Below are 17,300 nucleotides of genomic sequence, written 5' to 3'. Positions count from 1 at the left end.
GCAACAGCTGCATTATTTGTTTCCCTACACTTTATTATTGCTAATGTAACACAAAAAACTGCTGTCTTCTATGATGTGTATAATAATGTACCAAGTATTATTACAGCCGTGCACAATATATTGTACATAGCTAGTACTGTTACAGCCACAGTTGTTGAGCTTCTGATTAGGTAGCTGTGCACGCTGGCTAGGGAGTATAGGAAGAGGGGACATTACAATAGTAATGCACAGGTTATAGCAGGAAAGTTTTAGTCTTAATTTTAACAACTTTAGCTGGAAAATTGTTAATACATTTACATGATAAAAATACTGTTTAAGTACTTCTTTTTTCAAATAAAAAAAAATGTTTTCTGACAACAGTGTTTAATGATAAACCATGAAACTGACACACAGGAATGTGCTCACTTAGCAACAAATATGATATTCCACCTTAAAAGTAAATTGTACTGTGAGAGAGGCAGGGAGGAGACTAAACCTGAATGCTGTAATAGAAAGTATGCAGGATCTGGTGGGGATTCAGGCTTCCATACTACACCACCAGTGGTCGCATTGAGCTGTGGAGGTCAGACGTAAAACCCTCCCCCTCTGGTTTAGAGGCCCATCCTGGATTTTCTCCCCTGCTAATCACGGGCCCAGGGATCAGCTAGCTTTAAGATTGGAATCTTTATTATCCTTTTAGAGATGCAGCCATAATTCTGCAGTGTGTGCACAGTGATGAAAGCGAGGTACCCGTGGGATCATGTTACCAATACGCTGACATTGCCAGTAATGATTGTTTTCACTGTGTGCAGTTTACTGATGGTCCAATGTAAGATGACATAATAACTGAGCAACATCTTACGCTTGCTGCAGGTGAGTCACCAGGGTACTGTCACAGTACATGGAGTGTTGGCTCAGTTCGTGAACCATTTGTCTGGTAGTCAAATTGATGTTTTGTACATTCCATATAAGTGCAATATCTATTATGGCATCATGTGGGAAAATATATTGTTATACAGAAGATTGGTACATACACACATTAAAAATGGTGATACTTTATATGATATACAATGTATATAAATTATATCAATATATGCAGGAAATTGTATTCACGTATGCGAACTAGCAGTGGCATAAGCTCTGTGTGTGGGGAAAATGAACCTTTAGTCAATCTATTGCTTTGCTGCTTGAGACATACTTGTTAAAATATCGGTACAAGCTCAGAATGAAGACTTTATTGAAAATATGACATACACAATTGTTTCTGACTATTTGTAATATGGCTGTCTTTTTCTGTGTTACCTAAAGGAAAGGATTTTGAAATCGATTTATTTGCCTTGGTAAAAAAATGTATGTTGCCTTTATACATAAACCAAGATTTTCTTGTCAGTCTTGTGTCCATGTTAACCAATAGAGCTATGGCAGTGGTCCTTATCAGCCAATAAGTAGTGTTAGTAGCTTAAAGGGATAGGAAAGTCAAAATTAAACTTGTATGATTCAGATAGAGCTTGTTAGTTTAAGACACTTTTAAATTCACTTCTATTTTTAAATGTGCTTCGTTCTCTTGGTATCCCTTGTTGAAAAATAATACGCACATATCATACACTAGTGGGAGTTAGCTGCTAATTGGTGCCTGCACACATTTGTCTTTTGTGATTGGCTAACTAGATGTGTTCATCTTGCTGTCAGTATTGCAGTGCTGTTACTTCAGCAGAGGATAACAAGAGAATGAAGCAAATTTGATGATAAATTGGAAAGCTCTAAATTGTTTGTTCTATCCAAATCATGAAAGAAAATTTTTGGGTTTATATCTAATTTGCTGATTTTGAAGTTAAAAGGGGACCCAGTCCCCTTTTAACTTCAAAATTAAACTTTCATGATTCAGATAGGGGATGCAATTTGAAACAACTTTCCAATCGACTTTTGTCATCAAATTAGCTTTGTTCTCTTGGTATTCTTTGTTTAAAGCTAAACCTAAGTAGGCTCATATGCTAATTTCTAAACTATTGAAGGCTGCCTCTTATCTCTGCCTTTGTTCACATCTAGATGGTGCTAGTTCATGTGTGCCATTTAGATAAACATTGTGCTCACTCCTGTGCAGTTATTTATGAGTCAGCGCTGATTGGCTAAAATGCAAGTCTGTAAAAAGAACTAAAGTAAGGGGGGCAGTATTCATAGGCTTAGATACAAGGTAATCATAGAGGTAAAAAGTGTATTAATATAACTGTTAGTTATGCAAATCTGTGGAATGGATAATAAAGGGATTATCTTTCTTTTTAGACAATAAAATGCATAAGTAGTGCTATCTATAAACATAAAACCGTTTACTGTCTCCCCTATAAGTGAACTATGCATTTTAAACAGCATCTCTAATCTTAAGACTAAAACCAGATTCATTCTTTAAAGAGATATGAAACAACATTTTTCTTTTATGATTCAGACAGGACATACAGAGCATACTATTTTAAAAAAAAGTTTCCTTCTGTTATCAAATATGCTTTGTTTCCATATTTTCTGTGTTGAAGAGATAGATACCTAGGTAGGCATCTGGAGCACTGCATGGCAGGAAATAGTGTGGCCATCTAGTGCTTAAGTCTCTGATTTTCAACAAAAGATACCAAGAGAAGGAAGAAACTTGATAACAGAAGTAAATTAGAATGTTGTATAAAATTGCATGCTCTGTCTGAATCATGAAAGTACATATTTTGGTTTCATATCCCTTTAAGTAAAAATGATTAGGAATTCTGTCATCTCATTATGTAAAAAAAAGGTCTAATTTATGCAGTAGACCCTGAACAGCAGATATCTCCTTCCAGGTGTTTTTTTGTAACCTGAGCTATGCTGTATTAGGACAAGTAACTGGGGGCCATGTACTTAGTCTGCTCATCTTAAAAATAAACTCCAAAGTGGTTTTTAGCTGTTGGGCTTCACGTTTAACCATTCGCTACTGGGAATTTCAGAGAAGAACTTGGCCAAAATACCAGAGAATTTTTAGCATTTTTGTTATTACTCCATTTAAACACAAATAGAGTATTTTTATTTACCTGTCAAAACTATGTATATATTTTTACTAGACAACCAAAGGTATTGATCTAGACCACGGGTTTTCAAAGCTGTCCTCAGGCCTCCCCATCAGGTCAGGTTTTCAGGATCACCTTGGATGAGAGCAGGTAAAATAACTGTTTGCTATTCGGCTGATTATTTCACCTGTGCTCCAATTAAAGGGACACTACAGTCAAAATTAACTTTCATGATACAGACAGAGCATGCTGTTCTAAGACACTTTCAAATTTTCTTTCATTATCAAATTTTGCACAGTCTTTATAAATACGCACTTACTGGGGCACCAGCTCCTACTGAGTATACTAACCTGTGATTGGCTGATGTCTGTCACATGAAACAGGAGGCTGGAAAATAGGATAATACATTTGCCATAAAAATATCTACTGCTTTTTTGAGTTTTAGAGTGTTATTGCAATGTGTTTTTATTATACACTTGTTTAATATCCGTTTAAGACCATATTACACAACTAATTGTAGAAGAGTAAAGCAGACAACTTTACTCTCAATTTTAATAACTTTAATTTTTAATTGTTCAATAAATATTTAGCAACTGTGCTAACATACATTAAAGGGACACTCAAGGCAAAATAAACTTTTATGATTCAGATAGAGCACTGGTTTTCAAACCTGTCCTCAGGCCTCCCCAACAGTCCAGGTTTTCTGGCTAACCCTGGATGAGAGCAGGTAAAATAACCAGATTTAATAATCAGCTGATTGTTTCACCTGTGATTTAGTTCAGATATCCTCAAAATGTGGCCTGTTAGGGAGGCCTGAGGACAGGTTTGAAAACCAGTGATCTAGGCCCATTTTGGTACATTTCATGCCACCATTTCACCACCAAATGCAATCATATAACATTTTTTTTCAACTTTTTGACAAACTGGGTTTCTCACTGAAATTATTTACATACCCCTTGTGCAATCATGACACAAACAATTGTAAAAGCTTCTCTGGGATCCCCTATGGTCAGAAATAGCAGACATACATGACTTTGCCATTGTTTTTTGGTAATAAGAATGCCAATTGCAACTGTGCACCACACTTCTATTATTCCCAACAGTGAAGGGGTTAATCAGGTAGGTTGTAAGGTTAATTTTAGTGTAGAGATGCACCTTCCACCCCCTGATCCCTCATAAACAGCTCTCTTCCCCCCACCCACATTCATCACCACCATCTTAGATATTGGCAGACAAGTCTGCCAGTATGCAGTTTGTATGTTTTTAACCTTTTAACGCCTTTATGGCATTCTATTCCGTCCTAATAGCGCTTGTCTTTAGTGCCGTTAGGATAGAATAGAACTTTCTCTCTCCTGTGCCTCTTCCGTGCTGGATCCAGTTGGGGGACGTGCCTAGCAGCTCGGGCACTCCCCCAGGATCCAATCAGCAAAAAACATCATGTATTATTGTCTCTTGGTACAATAAAAGTGGATAATTGTTAACCTCTGATGTGCTGCTGGATTTTTTTATTAAAGATTGTGTTGGAGTCTTAGCAGTGGCTTTTCTGGTGTGCACTCTAACAACTACTGGTGCTGGAGGACATTTCAATCTACCAGGCCTCTGTTACACTAATTGCTTTCAAATATATCACACAGAGTTCCACTTTTAATTTGAAATCGCTCTGTATGTGTTCCTAATTTATTTTATTATTCTGTATCCCTAACTTCATGGATCCCCTGCCCCTTTATATGTTAAGCCCATCTACTCTAAGGCCATGATAAGTTAAACAAAACAACTAAAATACTCCTTTTAGAATAACCTGAGTTATACAATTTTGCAAATGGTATGTCATGAGTGGGTAATTTTCATTCCGGACTGCCATTGTCTCAAAGGCAACATATGTCCAGAAAAAGACCCCATATTGGGCCCTGTAACTTCCTGAAACCCCATGCATAGGGGGTATTGTTGTACTCATGGGACATCACAGAACACAAATATGGGTGTATTATAGCAGTAAAACATATAAGGATGATATAAACAGCAAAAACTAAACTAAAAATAAAATATGAACACTACATTTGGCCAGATGTTGTGACTATAAAAAAAGACTAAACATAATCCTTTTTGAATACTCTGGGTTGTCCACTTTTGCAAATGGTATGCCATGATGGGGTAATTTTCATTCCTGGGCTGCTATAATGTCTCAAAGAGGACATAGGCTCAAAAAATCAAGTTGCTAAATTTCCACGCATGAAGACTGAAAAGGGCAGACCCCATATTTGGCCCTGTAACTTCTGTAAACCCCATAAAACCTGTACTCGTACGACATTTCCAAACACAAATATGTGTGTTTTATAGCAGCAAAACATAAAAGGTTAAAAACAGAAACAGCCAAAATGCAGTGTTTGTATGAAAAACGCATACAAAAAATATAACCACTACATTTGGCCAGGTGTTGTGACTAAGAGGCTTCACAAAAAGACGAGACATGGCCCTTTTGGAATACCCTGGGGTGTCTACTTTTGCAAATGGTATGCCATGATGGTGTTTTTTCATTACTGGGCTGCTATAATGTATGAAAGGCGACTTAAGCCCAGAAAATGAATGTGCCAAATTTCTATGTAAATGGGCAAGGCCCTATGTTGGGCCCTGTAAATTCCAGAAATCTCAGAAAACCTTTGCATGGGGGGGGTATCATTATACTCGTGGGACATCGCTGAACACAAGTATGGATATTTTATTGCAGTAATATATATCAGGATGATGATATTCACAATAAAATTGGCAAACATAACATTTCTTAATTTCTCACAGTTACTTAGAATTTTTCATATACAATCATAGTTTAGAAATAAATATTTGATGTTAAAAGAAAGCCCTATCTGTCCTTAAAAAAACAATATATAATTAGTGTGGGTGCACTTAATGTGAAAGAGAGGTAAATTATGGTTGAACAGACATAGCTGAAATTCTAGGTTTTGTTTACGTTCAGAACTTGGACAATTGCCTATGTTATGAAAGTGTTATTTGTATTATTATATATTTTTTTCTGCAGCTGTCTGCCAGTACCATATATATATATATATATATATATATATATATATATATATATATATATATATATATATATATATATATATATATATATATATATATATATATATGTATGTGTATATATATATGTATATATATATATATATATATATATATATATATATATATATATATATATATATATATATATATATGGTCTGGCAACATCTGTGACAACAAGAGAAACTTTTATTCAAGTGTGACGTTTTGGGACAGAACCAGTCCCTTCCTCTGACAAACAAACAGTGCAAACATATGGCCTTTTAACAGGCACCTAGAAACACTCCCCTAAGAGAACAGCCAATCATGACCGTTCATAAAAATACACCCCCAGTAAGTAACCAATGTAAACATCCTAATGTGAGTGACATAAATTAACTGTGTGAAGTATGGTTTAAAATATAATTTAAAACATTGTGAAAATTAACATCAGACTGATACCACGAACGATACTCCCAGTGGAGGGATCAGTGCCAACTGTACTCATAAAAACAACAGAAACCTATGTGTGTACAAACATAAATAGAAAGTAATAGGGCAAACATGTATCCTGTAATCCAACCAATCATCCGGAGGCGTGTGTAGTCAGCCAATCATCTAAACGCGTGTACGTGTCAGTAAGACCTACCACGCCCTCTATGTTGGTAACCAAGGCATGTAACTAGGAACTCATCTCAAACCTGCAAACAGGGGATCAAATCGGCAAACTGTCAATCCGCAAAGATACACCCCTCAGATCTTAGTATAGCGCAATGCCCTGTCAACACCTAAATTCCTAGATGCCTCTAGCACTGTACGAGTGAAGCGCCTTCCATTCTGCTCGTGATATAGAGATTTGCTTAAAAGGACATTAAATGACTTGAGACTTTAGAAAATCAAGATTTATGGCCCGATTCTAAAAAGGTCTCTGGGCTGGTGAGATTCTATAAGAATGCTTGCCAGCCCTTCTATTTCCCTGATGGAATTATAAAAAGCCACTTTTTACCCTTAAAACAGGGTGTCTCGCTAAGGGGTGTATACTGCATTTTCGTATATGAAGAAGCTACATACATTACAAAAGTGCACAATGAAAATTATAATTTAAAAATCATACAAAATAAAAAATGCAACCATTCACACAAAAACATGCAGGGAAATATTGCATTGCTAAGGTACATCAAAAATTGTAAAACAAAATTGTTCACCCAAAATTGTATTTTATCCAAAATGTAAAGTTTGTCTGTAAAATTTTGACTGTGGATAGGTTAGCATAAGTTAACCTTACTGGATAGGTTAGTATAAATTACACCTCAATATAGGTACATATGTATGTCAAGGCAAACTTCTTCTGAAGTCATTTACATTTGTCTGCAGAGCAGCAAGCTTAACCCCTAGACATCATTAGGACGTTCTATGCCATCCTAAAACTGCTGAGCTTAGGGGATTGTCTTCCTCTGAATATTTTTTATCATTCATAGTGTTGTTGAAAAAGTAAGTGAACACCTGGATTTAATAGCTAGTTGATCCTCCTTTGGCAGCAATAACCTCAACCAAGCATTTATGGTAGCTGTGGATCAGACCTACACTATGTTCAGGTGGAATTTTGGATGTTTGGTCTAAAGAACTCTCTTGAGGTCATTCCACAGCATCTCTAAGGGGTTAAGGTCTGGGCTCTGACTGAGCCACTCCAAAATGCGGATTTACATTGATGTTTAGGATCATTGTCCTGCTGCATCACCCAATTTCTACTGAGCATCAGCACAGCCACCCTGATATTATCCTGTAGGATATTTTGATAAACTTGGGAATTCTTTTTTTCCTTTGATGATGGCAAGTGGTCCAGGCCCCGAAGCAGCAAAGCATCCCGAAATTATGATGCTTCCTCCATCGTACTTAACTGTTGGGATGTTGTTTTCATGTTGGTATGTGGTACCCTTTTTACACCATACATAATGCTGCATGTGTTTCCCAAACAACTCAACTTTAGTTTCAACAGTCCACAAATGTTTTTCCAGTAGCGTTGGGGGATTGTCAAAGTGACGTTTGGCAAATGTCAGTCGCAGCACACTGTTTTTTGGAAAAGCAGCTGCTTTCTTTGTGGTGTCCTGTCACGGACACCATGCCTGTTCAATGTTTTCTGTATAGTAGACTCATGAACAGAGATGTTAACCAGTTCCAATGAGTTCTTCACGTTTTTAGCTGTCACTCTAAGGTTCTTTTTTACCTCATGGAGAATTGTGTGGTGTGACCTTTTGAGTCATCTTGGCTGGACGGCCACTTCTAGGGAGAGTAGCCACAGTACTAAATTTGTCTAACAGTGGACAGATGAATATCTAAGGTCTTTGAGATAAGTTTGTAACCTTTTCCAGCTTTATGCAATGCAAAAATTCTTGATTGCAGGTCTTCTGAAGTCTCTTTTTTGCGAGGCATGGTTTACATCAACAGATGCATTTTGTGATTAGCAAACTCAAAATGTTTGAGAGCTTTTTATAAGTCAAAGTAGCTCTAACCCACACCTCCAATCTCGTTCATAAATTGGATACCAGGTTTGCCAATTTCCAAATCTAATTAGATTTGTTGAAGTCATTAGGCTAGAGTTTCACTTATTTTAATACCATATTTCACCAATGCTCTCATATTACTACTAACCCATTATAGTATATATCTAATAAATTAAATTTGGTTTTGATACTATTTAATGGTGTCTTGATCTATCTATCTATCTATCTATCTATCTATCTATCTATCTATCTATCTATTCTATATATATCTATATCTATATATATATATATATATATATATATATATATGTGTAATCTCAAAGGAGAGATTAATAAACGTTAATTATATGTTTTATTTAAAAAAATGCAATCTTATATAGTTTACAACACAAAGATTCCCCTAGTTTGAACTTACAAGTTTTGAATCCAAATATAGCAAAAGAGATGTAGCAGCAGCTTAGAAATTTGTAGCAAGCGTCGTATGATAAGTTAGGTACAATGCATTCAGAAATCCTATTGAAAGTCTAGGCATCCACAACCTCATACTACTCTACAAGAGCTCTTGCTACCATTTGTACCTAGTGAAGTGTGATAACTGATGATTTGCTACTTGTAGCTAGTGATGGTAAAATGCTCTTGCTACAGGTAGCTAATGTTGTGTAATCTAGCCCTTAGGAGCTAGGCAACCCCCACACCATGACTTTTCCACAAATGTTGCCTCCCATCTCACTATTAATACCTAAACCACCACAACATGCCATGACAATATCCCCTGCAGCTAAACTTCCCAAACAACTATTAACCACTAAATCCCCATACTTCTAGACTGTGAATACAGATCAGAATGTGGAGCTCTGTCAATATTTCCAAGACTATGCTAAAATTTTCTGGAACTGTTTCTGTATGTCTTTCATCTGAGGCATCTTCCGGGTTGACTGGCCTAAGGTTGAGGAAATGATCATCACTGTCCTTGGGCGAATCTGCATACAAGTCTATTCATACAAAAAATTTAGGATTTATTTCTACACATATAGGTGTACATAGTTATGGGGAGATAAAAATATAGTGCTATTGACGATCCAGTGTAGTGTCAAATTTGCTTGAAATAAGTGCAAATCAAGCAAAGCATAAAAAAATGGGTATTTGTTGTCATACAATCCAGTCTTCACGAAGTGTGTATTCTCTTGCAATTTTCAAGCCTCATTCTAACATTCTATCAGTAAGCATATTGTGTGAAAAGGCTATTCAAGTAAGCAGGCTAATTCACATCCAAACACTCTACAATACTTATGTTTTTTTCCCTGCTTTGTTTGCCATGTGCTGCTGGCAGCCATTTTACTCACCTCTCTTGCTGACTCTGGTGCATACTGTGTGATGCTGCTCATTTTCTGCACATCCTTTTATGGCCAGACTGGTGTACATCATCCGTGTGAGACAGGATGCAGTCTCAGAATTGTGATGTCATCACTTAATATTTAATGGGCCTCTGTTCAGTATGCTTTGCCCTTGCGTTGTCTCAGACCTGTTTGTGAGAGCTCCTGTGTATTACCTGGCTGTCTGACGTCCCTCCTGGTTCCTGAGCCCTGGCTTGTTTCTGACTCTGCTGTTCTCCTTGTTCCTGATTCCGGCTCATCTGACTACTTGCTTAGGCTCCTGACTCGGCTCGTCTGACTATTCGCTTAGGTTCCTAACTCGGCTCATCTGACTACCAGCTCTGGTTTTGATTCCTGGCTTGTTATTTGCCTTGTGGACTTTTTATTATTTTTTGCCATAAATAAAGGTGTGATTATTTTTGCACTTCTCGTCTCAGTCTGATTCCTGGCACCCTGACATTAAGCAAGGGCCATGAATCCTGATGGTGCTAATAATCCACCTTTACCTGCCATAATTTCCAGGATGGATGAACAGGATCACCGCTTGGATAAATTTGCACTAGCCCTGCAAATCCTGCTGACTCGCACTGCACATTTGGACCAAAGTGTCCCGCAAGTTATGGCTGCTCCTAGTCCTACCAGGAGCATGTCCGGTTCTGCACCTCTACCTCAGCGATATGGAGGCGATCCTAATCTGTGCAGAGTGTTTTTGAGCCAGGTGGGCATTTATTTTGAGATGTTACCTCGGGCGTTTCCCTCTGACAGAGCTAAGGTGGGATTTCTCATCTTGTTACTCTCTGACACAACTCTTTCCTGGGCTAATCCCTTGTGGGAGACTAATAAACCTGTGATTTCAAATTACCCTGAATTTGTGGCCTCCTTTCGAAGGGTATTTGATGTTCTGGCTCGCTCCTCCTGTGCTGCTAAACGACTCATGTCCATTCAGCAAGGTACAAGATCTGTTGCTCAGTATGCCATTGAGTTCCGTACGCTTGCTGCAGAGGTAGGTTGGAACAATGAAGCCCTTGTTGCCGCCTTCTTTCATGGGCTCTCTGATGCAATTAAAGACAAAGTTGCTGCCAGAGATTTACCAGAAGATCTTGAGGCATTGGTGTCTTTTTTTTATTCAAATTGACATCAGACTAAGTGTGAGGCCATCATTCAAGGAGTGCTTGCAGAAGCCTCCTGTTCAGTTGTCTCCTACGTGTTCGTTCCCACCCATGCCTCCCTCTCCTCCCATGCCTCCTGGTCCTCAGTCACCAGGTACTGCTGAGCCGATGCAGTTGGTATTCACTCGTCTCTCTGCAGAGGAGAGGGCCTTTAGGAGGAGGGAGGGGCTCTGCCTCTATTGTGGGTTACATGGCCACCTTTTGAAGTCTTGTCCTACGCGTCCGTGAAATGCTCACACCTAAGGTCCTGTCGGGGGCAGACCTTGGGTGGTTTATCCTCGTCCCCGGAACTGCTAAAGGAGAAACCTTTGGTCACGGTTGTCCTTTCCTGGGTGGACTCCTCCATAGTCACCCAGGCTCTTGTTGACTCCGGTGCTGCGGGCTATTTCATTGACAGTGCTTTTGTATCGAAGCACTCCATTCCTGTTTTGCCTCGGTCCATTCCGCTTGCTATTGAGGCCATTGATGGACTTTAGAGTATTGGCGCTAATTGATGGCAGGCCCCTTCAGCCCGCGCTCGTTACTCACGAAACTGCTCAGTTATCCATGGCTGTTGGGGCTCTCCATTTTGAAACCCTCCAGTTCCAGGTGATAAACTCTCTGCATTTTCCGGTTGTTCTGGGTTATCCCTGGCTCCAAAAGCACAATCCCAGTCTCGACTGGCGCAGGTCCCAAATTTTGTTGTGGTCTCCGCAATGTATTTCCACTTGTCTTCGGAAACCAGTTAAAGTCTTGTGCACTTATTCGGTATCTCAATTGCCAGAGGAGTACCGAGAGTTCCTAGACGTTATTGACAAGATGCGTGCCGGTACGTTGCCTCCTCACCGGTCTTACGATTGTGCCATAGACCTGCAACCCAAATCCATTCCTCCTTGGGGCCGGGTTTACCCTTTGTCTGTTGCAGAGAATTGTGTTATGGAGGAGTATGTTGCCGATGCTCTGTCACAGGGGTTCATCCGCAAATCCTGCTCTCCTGCAGGGGCTGGCTTCTTCTTTGTGAAGAAAATGGGTGGCGAGTTAAGACTATGCATCGATTATAGGGGTCCTTATCATCTTACCATTAAGAATGCTTACCCTATTCTGCTCATTACGGAACTCTTTGACCGCCTCAAGGGAGCTATGGTGTTTACTAAACTTGATTTGAGAGGAGCGTACAATCTCGTTAGGATCAAGGAGGGCCACAAATGGAAAACAGCATTTAACACTAGGAGCGGGCATTATCAGTATCTTGTAATGCCCTTTGGCCTATGTAATGCTCCTGCTGTTTTTCAGGAATTTATTAATGATGTCCTACGAGATATGTTGCAACAGTGTGTTGTTGTGTACTTAGACGACATACACTCACCCACACTTGAGGCTCATCGTTCTGATGTTTCACGGGTTCTTCAGAGACTACGGTCTGTTTTGTAAACTCAGGAAATGTGAGTTCCATCAGACTCAAGTAACCTTCCTAGGTTAGGTTATCTCTGTTGCAGGGTTCTCCATGGATCCTGACAAGTTATCTGCAGTTCTGCAGTGGCCTCGCCCAATTGGTCTTAGGTCTATTCAACGTTTTTTGGGGTTCGCCAATTACTATAGAAAGTTTATTAAAAACTTTTCTTCCTTGGTCAAACTTATCACAGACATGACCCGTAAAAAGAATGATCCACTCCATTGGTCACCTACTGCCATTGAGGCCTTTGATATTCTTAAGACTGCCTTTGCTGCCGCTCCAGTTTTGGCTCATCCTAACCCTGTCCTGCCTTTCATTCTTGAGGTCAATGTGTCTGAGACTGGAGTAGGTGCCCTCTTGTCTCAACGTCCTATGCCTGACGGTTCCTTGCATCCGTGTGGTTTCTTCTCTAAGAAATTGTCTCCAGCGGAGTGCAATTATGAAATTGGCAACATGGAATTACTGGCCATAATTTTTTCATTCAAGGAACTTCTACCTTGGGGGAGGAGATCCTGGCTGCACAAACCAATGCACCTCCTGAGAAACCTAGTGGTAAGTGTTTTGTTCTTGAGAATCTTCAAACTAAACTTTTGCACACTTGCCACTATCCTAAAGCCGCAAGTCACCCAGGCAAGAACCAAATGATTTGGTCTGTCACTCGACAATTCTGGTGGCCAGGTCTTCGTTCTGATGTTGCTGCGTATGTTGCCTCCTGCTCAGTTTGTGCACAGAAAAAGACTCTTCCTGTGGGTCTTCTTCAACCTATTGCTAATGGTCAGCGTCCTTGGACATATCTTTCCATGGACTTCATTGTCGAGCTCACTTTTTCCAATGGCAATACTGTTATCCTTATGGTGGTTGACCGTTTTTCTAAAATGTCACATTGCATTCCCTTGAAGAAGTTGCCTACCGCTCAGGAGCTTGCTTCATTTTTTGCCCGGGAGGTCTTCCGTTTACGTGGGTTACCCAAGGAGATACTGTCGGACCGGGGTAGCTAGTTTGTCTCCAGATTTTGGCGTTCCTTTTGTACTCAAATGGGGATCAAGCTTTCCTTCTCCTCGGCATATCACCCTCAATCTAATGGGACTGCGGAACGGTCTAATCAAGCTCTGGAACAGTTCCTCCGTTGCTATGTCTCAGATCACCCCAATAATTGGTCTGAACTGTTACCTTGGGCAGAGTTTGCTTGTAATAGTGCTATTAATGCTTCCTCCAAGTTATCCCCGTTCATGGCGAATTATGGGTTTCAACCATCCTTGTTGCCGGATTCATTCATGTGTCAGGGTATTCCGGCTTTGGAGGAGCATCTCCGGCAACTCCGTTCCACGTGGGTGCAGATTCAAGATTGCCTTCATCGTTCTTTGCAGCGCCAAAAGTTCCAGGCTAATCGTAGGCGTCTGCCCGCGCCTTCCTACCAGGTTGGTGAGAGAGTTTGGCTGTCCTCCCGCAACTTGAACGTTCGTGTGCCTTCCAATAAACTGGCTCCCCGTTATGTTGGTCCTTTTCCAATACTCCGACGGGTCAATCCTGTGGCCTACGCTCTTGACCTTCCTCCTCCAATGTTTTTCATATCTTCCTCTTGAAACCATTGGTTTGTAATCGGTTTACCACTGTGTTGCCTCGTCCCTGTCCTATCTTTGTTGACAACCATGAGGAGTATGAGGTCAGCAGCATTATTGACTCTCGTATGTCCAGGGGCCGCGTACAGTATTTGGCTCACTGGAGGGGCATGGCATGGGTTCCCTCCTCTGATGTTCATGCTCCCGCCCTCCTCCGTGCCTTCCATGCCCGTTTCCCCAATAAGCCTTTTGTCCTTCCACGGGGGGGGGGGGGTCGTTGAAGAGAGGGTACTGTCAGGGTTTTTTCCCTGCTTTGTTTGCCATGTGCTGCTGGCAGCCATTTTACTCACCTCTCTTGCTGACTCTGGTGCATACTGTGTGATGCTGCTCATTTCCTGCACTTCCTTTTATGGTCAGACTGGTGTACATCATCTGTGTGAGACAGGATGCAGTCTCAGAATTGTGGTGTCATCACTTATTATTTAAAGGGCCTCTGTTCAGTATGCTTTGCCCTTGCGTTGTCTCAGACCTGTTTGTGAGAGCTCCTGTGTATTACCTGGCTGTCTGACGTCCCTCCTGGTTCCTGATCCCTGGCTTGTTCCTGACTCTGCTGTTCTCCCTGTTCCTGATTCCGGCTCGTCTGACTACTCAGTTTGGCTCCTGAATCGGCTCGTCTGACTACCAGCTCTGGTTTTGATTCCTGGATTGTTATTTGACTTGTGGACTTTTTATTATTTTTTGCTATAAATAAAGGTGTGATTTATTTTTGCACTTCTCTTCTCAATCTGATTCCTGGCACCCTGACATACACAAAGAAAAAATATCTACTGTGTTAAATGGCACTGGTTCTTCACCAGATCACTTGGCAACAATTAGCTATAACTGATGCATAAAATGGAGCAATTTCACATATTTTTAAACTATATTTTTTATAACAAATCTGAATAAATGTTGACATACAAACTTTTACGCAGTTTACAAACAAACATGCAGGCTTTGAATGGTATCTAAGCAAGTAGTGCAAGCATCATCTTTTATATTAGAAGCAAATTGGGAACACTGCTAACTGAATCTGTCCTGAATCAGTTTACAGAATCACAGATGCTTAATAATGTTTAACAAATTTCAGTAAATCTTAAAGGGACACTGAACCCATTTTTTTTTTCTTTCATGATTCAGATAGAGCAACTTTCTAATTTACTCCTATTATCAAATTTTCTTCATTCTCTTGGTATCTTTATTTGAAATGCAAGAATGTAAGTTTAGATGCTGGCCCATTTTTGGTGAACAACCTGGGTTGTCCTTGCTGATTGGTGGATAAATTCATCCACCAATAAAAAGCGCTGCCCAGAGTACTGAACCAAGAAAAAAGAGATGTCTTCTTTTTCAAATAAAGATAGCAAGAGAACGGCGAAAAATTGATAATAGGAGTAAATTAGAAAGTTGCTTAAAATTGCATGCTCTTTCTGAATCACAAAAGAAAAATTTGGGTTCAGTGTCCCTTTTAACCTTTAGTAATTCATTTTATTTCTTTTCTTCAACTGAACTCTGATACATAAAATGTAAAACGCACTACTATTACCAAGTTGAGCTGCATAGCAATTTTATAAAAGCATCCTTGTTTGGCCTATGGTTTTTTTTTTCTGCTGGCAAAATCTATTTCTAGCCTGTTAAGAGCATAGTAGCTTTAACCACTCTTGTAAACATTCTATGGTAAGCTTAGCTAGTGAATATGATAGCTGTATAGCTTGAAGCACTATTAAAAAAAAAAGACTGAAAAACTGAGTGTGTGTGTGTGTGTATATATATATATATATATATATATATATATATATATATATATATATATATATATATATTTGTAGAATTGTGGGTGGTGCCTGCAGCAGCTAAAGCTCCCTCTACAAGCTGCTTGTGTAACATGGCAACCCACATATTGCTCAAGACACATGCATACTCCTTAACCTACTACTTTTTGACCATTGTTACTTTAAATCAGATCTCCTATATAATAAGGAACAATAGTAAGATTCATTTTTGTGGCTATTTCACAGGACAGAATATTTTTTATTTGGTGCCATTCTAAAAGAAAACGGTCTGTCCAACTTTTTTTTTTTTTTTTTTTTTAAATATTTTATTGGTGAAGTACATCATTTCATACATAAAAAGACATAACATTCATCGTTGTATCTGAATATATATGTAACATTTGTGAAAACATCTTTTATGAAATTAAATATGCCAAGAGAACAAAAGGAAATAAAGATAATCATTTATCTGAAGACAATTTTCTCAACTTTCATACTCTGTCTTCTAGTACTTCACATTTTATATCATTTCTGAGAAAAAGGAAAATCAAATAACAAAATAGGGATAAATCGAAACGAACAAACAAATAAACAAAAGAGGAGAGAAAGAAAAAGGGAAGAAAAAAAAAAAAAAAAAAAAAAAAAAAAAAAGAAGAAAAGAAAAACAATTGTTATCTTAACCCCTGCCATTCCCCCGGGGCCCCCTCCCAGCCCCGCTGACCATTCACACTCATCTATTTTGATCTTCCATCCACTGCCGCGGGAGGATCTCCCCCGCGACTAGTGAAAGAAACGCTACAGAATTTGTCAGAGGGGTGATAAATTGTTTCTGAGATGCCAATGGCCACTTTTGAATTAACTTTAGCCATTTCCCGAAATATCTCTTGAGATATTTCTCTGATACTAACTTTTTGTCGTATAATTCTATCCTCATTTGTAGTCTAATTGCACTTGTGAGTTCAGCTATACTCGGGGCACTTATTGACTTCCATTTCTTGAAGACTTACATGCGGGCCGCTAGGATAACGGTATTAATCAACTGCTGGTCCCCATAACATGTCTGATCATGGCACAAAAAAAAGATCTCTCTGGGGGTAAATTCGCAGGCTTGCTGCAAATGTCTATTCAACCAAAAATTGGCTTTCCCCCAGAATTGTCTAATCTTGGGGCATGACCAGAGACAGTGCAACATATCTGCCTTATCAGCACAGCATTTGAAACACCTATACCTTGATTCATCACGCACCCATTTATTCATCCTTTCTGGTGTTAAATAAAAATTATTTAATAGTTTCATATGAGCTTCCCTCCAACCCGTCTTAGTTGTAGTTGCCTCACATAGACTTAGACTCTTCTTTATATCAGATTCTTGTATATTAGTGAAATATCTTTGGAAGGTCTCTTTAAT

General features: G+C 39.2%; 1 protein-coding gene across 1 annotated transcript in view; it reads left to right on the top strand.

The window, feature by feature from the left end:
* Window positions 1-538: 538 nt before the first annotated feature.
* Window positions 539-17,300, top strand: part of CHST10 (carbohydrate sulfotransferase 10) — a 91,381-nt gene continuing 74,619 nt past the window's right edge. Inside the window, exon 1 of the mRNA XM_053707635.1 lies at window positions 539-852. The gene's annotated coding sequence lies outside the window, so the exon portion shown is untranslated. The remainder of the gene's footprint in view (window positions 853-17,300) is intronic.

This window comes from Bombina bombina, chromosome 3, assembly GCF_027579735.1.
Source record: "Bombina bombina isolate aBomBom1 chromosome 3, aBomBom1.pri, whole genome shotgun sequence".
NCBI classification, from domain to species: domain Eukaryota; kingdom Metazoa; phylum Chordata; class Amphibia; order Anura; family Bombinatoridae; genus Bombina; species Bombina bombina.
The sequence above is the reverse complement of the archived record's forward strand: the minus strand, read 5'-3'. Positions and strand labels throughout refer to the sequence as shown.